Here is a 6357-nt window from a genome sequence, read left to right as displayed (position 1 = left end):
TGGAGTCCTTAGAGGCTACAGTAGACTAAATTCTATAGCATGACTCATGAATGAAGAATCCCTAGACAGCAAACATTTCAGCATTGATTAAAAGCTTCTCTGGGAGACTGGATCCTGGCATTCTGGTGGTGGTGGAGTATTTTTTGTTGTGGGTTTTGTTTTGTTTGTGCACATGTATATTATCTGTTTTGCTTTGTTAACAGAGTCTTGCTCCCTTGCTGAAACTGGCCTCATCCTCTCTATGTATCCCAGGTTGACCTCAAACATACTATCTTCCTGCTGCTGCTGTCTCCCAAGTGCTGAGAACGCAGGCATGCATGACAATCCGAGGCTTAGCACTTCAGCTTTCTCCTCTGACTGCTATTTCATCTTGAATGGATTTACAGCAAGCATTTTGTTGGCATCAGAGCCATTAAAACAGAAAAAGAAAAAAAAAAGCAAGGAAAATTCTCTCCTTCTAGCACATCTGCCTAGGCTGAACTCCCCTGCTCACACTCCTGGTTTCCTAATAGGTGCTTCTCCGCAGGGCTAAAATGCTCATCCCTGCTCAGTGAGCTTTCTAAACAGTTGTCTTCTATTCCCTTTTACTATTTCATAGGTAGACTTGGCGAAATACATGGAGAACACATGGTCCCCCAGTCCCTTTGCTTACAGTGAAATGGCTGAGCAGATTTCCTGCCTCTGTGCTACTGCTTGCCTGAAAATCTTAAGACCTCAGCATCCTATTTGTCTCTCCTGAAACTGGACAATAATTGAAGGCAGTTGTACTGGATGTGCAGTCGTGGAAGAGCACCTGCCTTTGACTCAGCAGTGGGCACACCGCTGTGCAAAGTGAGGGGATTAGAGAACACGTGGGATGTAATACATGGTAGAAAGGCAATGTGAAGGTTACAGAAGGAAACCGACAATGGGGAGAAAAGAGAAGTCAGAGTTTTCAAAGCAACACCCAGTGTCGAAGGATGCTGCTGCTGACACTGCAGGAGTAGATGGCAGCAAATGCTGATGTGTGTGACCTGCTGAGGTTTGGAGCAGCCTGTTATGTGATTAGCATCTTTGGTAAGTACTTGATATTGATTAGAATTTTTTATTTGGGGCCATATGCAATCAAACGTCACAAAAATGAGTAATCATCCCTGGTACAAAAGTAAGTGGTTCCATTTGCCCCTTACCTAGGGATTCCAATTATCCTGGCTAACAGGGCTTCATTAGCACAGTATATGTAGAAACCACAGCAGGAAATCAAAAAGTTTACTTATCAAAATCCAAATTCTTCAGCTATAGTCAGTCGCTCTTGCATGATAATGGCTAGCAGCAGGAATATCACCTTCAGGCTATCTGCATGTACACATATGTGCATGCACAGATGTCAAGCCCTATGGGAGTTCAAGGTTAGGCTAATCCAATGTTCATTCAGTCAAATTTCTAACTCTTGGCATTCAACTTTGTAGATAGCTCTATATAGTCACCAAGCAAAGTTGTTGTTGCTTCAGTGTCTGGTGTCTTAACTAACACAGTGGGCATTTAATTAAATCAAAATGAAAAGGGAAAGGAAGGTAGAAAAACTAAAATCAAGATGGAAAAGAACAGGAAAGGAAGGCAACCACAATCCTAAATGATTAGAAACTACTTAGAGAGGTCCCACGGTGAACAGTGCTGCGAATCTCACCTAACTGTCCCAGTGAGGAGAATGTGTTTATGGCTGGATGACTAGAGGATAAGCACTTTGGCAGGGAGTCTGCAGAGTGATGAGGCGCGTCATCACGAGCAGGTAGATCCTGCAATAGATGGAAATGAAGCTCACTACTGCCTGCTGAAAAGATGCTTGTTTTCTAGGCCCTGCAATATGGAATCTGCTCAGATGCTATGAGAGGCACTCAGGTCTGTACCTGATAATCCAATGCAGGAGCCCTCTTGGAAAGGAATTGTATTACTAACCCACTAAAATACATGGTACAGAAGAGCACAGACATCACTATCACGTCTCTGGCATCTAGAACATCTGCCATATGACTTGCCCTCAATACACCCTTGTGAAACACATGCCACATGCATGAGCTAGTAGAAACGAAATCCATTTGATACAATAAATACTTACTTTCCTAAATTCTGTTGCTTTTGCTATGTAAGGGCTTCTCACTTTCCACAGCCACGGATTATCAACAACGTCCAAACAAGTGAATAAAAAATATTCACAAACATGGCCACAAACAAAAGAAGACTTAGCTTCGAGGGGAGTCATGACATGGTCCTATCAACTCTGAAGAAGAATGTGGAGTAGTTGTAGAAGCCAAGAGTTGAGGAGAATCAAAGCAAAATCTGTGGGAAACCTTAATGAAACTTGTGCACAGCCAGTCAATTGCCCTCAAGTGAATACTGGAGTGGATGATGATTCTGAGAATGTAGTGGGGGAGAGCCAGTGCATACCTCTGTGCACGTCAATACATATTCTCTAGCTAAAGCATGAGCACACTGTTCTAGTCTGGCCACTGAGTACAGAAGCCAGCAACAAAGACAGGGTTGCCCAATGATGTTGTTCTGGTGCTGAGATCTGGCCGGTCCTTGAAGACGGAAAGGATCTCGGTTAACCTCAGCCTCTCAGAAGCTTATAATCCCACATTAGTCCTGCAAAGGCCATGCCTGAAATGTTTCATGAAAAGCAGGTCAAATCTTTGAAGCATCAAACTTGAACCAATCACTCTCTAAAGCTTGGATGAACACATGCAACATGTACAATTTTGTTCTCCCTTGCCCTACCTGAATCTAGCACTCTGAGAATCCCAGCATCTTTGATGCTGTACTTTGCCATAGTCTTCCAATATGTGGAGGGCTAAATGGCCTCCTGTCTCTGCTGCCAATGCTCCCAAGCACCAAGTGGAACTCCTCCTTTCACATAAACTATCACATTCCGGAAAGTTAAAAATGATTCTAAAAAGAAAATTTCACATACAGAAAAATAATGTAGCCATGTTCCTTGGAGATCTAACAGAAACACGCTGATGGGCAGTGTCAAGACCACAACATCCACAGTTATTGGGATAGGTCCAGGAGGTTATGCCAAACCGTTCTCCATTTTTGCCTCCCCAAATGAAGCCCTGAAGGCACAGAATTTATAAATAATACCCATTCTAATAATGAAATGCTGCTGCTCGCATGGAAGTTTCTGGAAGTCTGCTGGTCACCAGGGTACAGCTACAGTTTTCACTGGATAGGACCGAAACTGGTGGTTCCCCTTTGTGGAACTAAACATTTGTGAAAATGTGTTTAATGCACTTTAAGCACTTATAAAACTACACTTCAAGAAGTGATTTTTTTTCAAGACAAAATGTGAAAAACACATTGTTTATTGTAACTTCTATACCACCTCAGCAATGCACGGAAGCCAGTTTTCATGTGAAAGTAGCTTCCAGTCGCCAAACTGGAAAAGATAGAGTGCTCTTTGGAATGTGGAGATTGGTATGCATCATAGTGTGGCAATGAGAAGGCAAAACAGCTACAGGTCAAGGCTGGACACAACTTTATACCCTTCCTCCACCATCATTTCAGAGAAACCGCTTCCCTTTTAATACAGTAAATTTCAAAATTAACATCTCAGCTGACTCTTGCCAATACCAAGCAGCAGCTTCCTTCTTTATTCAGAGTCTGCCCCTGGGCACCCTCAGGAGGTTGGACTTCTTCATCAGACCAGCCAGACATTTGCTCCTTGCTGCAGCCTCTCATGAGAAAGACCCTGTCCTCCCAGGAAGCTGACCCTGCCACGCTTTTAGCTTGCAGGGATCCCATGAGACACAGAGGAGGTGAGACCTGCAACAATGGATCAGTCGCCAGGGGACTATGCCTTCCATTAGCCAAGAATTCCAGATGACTGTGAGGCCAGGGGCCCAAGGGGCAAGGGAATAAAATCTGCTTCCTCATTTCTCCTTCTCACCATGGCCTCACGTTGCTCCTTTCTCTGGATGTTGAACTTATCATTCTAACTTGACAGAGAATGATCCATAGGTGGTAAACTTGAGGATCTGGGTGCCAAGGGTGCATCTTTTAAAATGTGTTCCCTAATTGCCTCTCCTGTGCCGTGGATTTGGCAGATAATGTGTCTCTGCTCTCGGGGAGCTCTTGACAGAGTGGGGGAGAGAAAAGGAAATCAGCGAGTGTGGTATGCTGAGGAGATGGAGGGAGAGGGACCCTAGAGAATGCGCAAAGGGTCTCCTAACTCAAACCTAGGGGCAATGACGGTGGTTCCATATGTCTTGCTTGACAAAGCAACAAAGAACACCGAAGTCCAGATGGGCAAGACTACAGGGAAGAATACTTGGTAGGCAACCAGTGAAAACACGCCCCCAACTGAGAAGACACAACAGTGTTAGACAAATCAGTGAAGTGAAAACTATGACTAGATAATTTTATAGGGTCTTGTCTCGCAACCTGAGAGCAGTGGGGTACTGTTGAGGCAAGGGAAGAGACAGGCTCAGGGTTGGCAGAGGCTGGGGAAGTTACACAAAGGAGGACCAGTGCAACCTTGTTCTCAGCTTCCCAGCCTGCTGCTCTGCCCTGAGAGGTTTCAGGTTTTGTTCCTGCCTAAAAGTGGGTTATGTGATGCTTAAGAGAAACAAGGAGGAAGGGTGAGCAGGTGAAAGGGTGGCTAAAGATGCTACCAGGGTGATTAGTATTTTGCTTTTACCTACCATATAAGCACCGAAGCATATAACATTCTCAGTCCCAATTCCAAAAGCTCGGCTCACTCATCAATATTTCAGCATTTATTCTTGAAAATTCTCTTCTTTGGCTTTCATCTGTAATTTGAAAAATCCTTTTCCTTAATAATAACACAGCAAAAAAAAGGAGCTGTTGCACGCTCTATACACGAATGCCTTGTTATTAATCCCCCTATATAGGAATAGGACCCTCTTGCAAGAGCATCCAATCTTCCCAAATCTCCTTCTGGAGAGGCTGGAAAGGCTACGGCCAGGCAGATGACAAACTGATCAGTATAAAGTAGCACTGATCTCTTCCCCAGCATGCACCCGAACTCTGCAGAGCTGGGAGGAGAGTTTCCACTAACGAAAAGCAAGTCTTTGGATTTTCACTGCTATAATTTAGGAAGAGAGTGTGAGAGACTTAAGATACAAGGGAGCTAGAGAAAGAAAACAACGAAAGAGAGGGGGAAGGAGGAGGAGACTGACATAGGAGGTGAGATACAGAGAAGGAAGAGAGGAAAACCGAGATGAAACAAAGGTGGATGATGGAAAAGTTCAGGGAGAGGAAGAGAAGGGAGGGAAGCAGGGAGGGAATGGCACTAGAAGTCCCTGCTTTTCTTTAGACACTGCATGGGGAAAACCAGACAAACAGGCAGACAGGAGAAAATGGAGCTCCTTATGTATCTGGATGGCAAGGGCAAATGTGCAGAAAGCCAGGGAAGAAGCTAGGTCACACTCTCTCTTCCTCCACCCAGGGGTGTGGAGTTGCTAGACTTGTCATTCCCACCTCAGATTTCTCTAAAGCTTACAAACCAATGTCCCAGCCAGGCTGTCCTTTACCTCCACCCAGGACAGTTGTCCTTCCCACAAGCAGGCCTAGAGATAGATACTGAGGAGGAAGGATTTTGAGAGCTCAAACAGGTGCCAGGCTCCACAAAGATTACCTGAGGGAGGGAAACCAAGCAGGAGAGAGAATACATAGGTACCAGGCTGAAGGGGAAGAAGAAAGAGAGAGGGGGGCAGGCTGTGGGCTGCCACGCTCTGTGCCTCCATCCAGAGGGTACAGAGAAGCAGCCCCTGCAGTCAACCCCTCTACACCTGTTTGACCTGAAGCTGACATTTTTAGGATACCCTGGTGCTCCCCCATGACCCCTCTGGGGTATTTTTCCCCTTAGAAAAAGCATTGAGACTTTACTCTAGTGCCCCATCTTGGCTCCAGGCTGAAGAGAAAGCTGTTGGGCACAGGGGTAACAAGGGGCCTATGTGTGCATTCCTCCTGGAGAGTTGGAGGCTGGACCTGACACCTCAGACTCTCCCCCAGGCAGCAGCTCAGCATCCCAAGCTCCTCCCCAGTATTCAGACAAGCTGGGAACCCCACTCCAGCTGCTGGCGACTGTGCCTTTAAATTGCTGCTTTCGGAGGGTGCATCTAGGGGGATGTGGGAGGGAGGGAAACATCTTTCTACTCGTCTCCTTCCTCCCTCCCCTCCAAGACTCTCCAGGGTTTGCAGGGTGATTGCTACCCAAAGAGAATCTTTTCTGGCTCCCTGACGGGCAGGCTGAGGCCCTCCTCAGTCCAAGACAAGTGCAAGCCGGAGCTGGAGCTGGTAGGGTTTTTCGTGTCAGGTTCAGTTCCAGGGGACTAGTTCTAGACCCTGACTGCTAAG

This window comes from Microtus oregoni, unplaced genomic scaffold, assembly GCF_018167655.1.
Source record: "Microtus oregoni isolate MIOR12 unplaced genomic scaffold, Mior012 000050F_006, whole genome shotgun sequence".
Taxonomy (NCBI): Eukaryota; Metazoa; Chordata; class Mammalia; order Rodentia; family Cricetidae; genus Microtus; species Microtus oregoni.
This window is presented reverse-complemented; position numbering follows the sequence as displayed.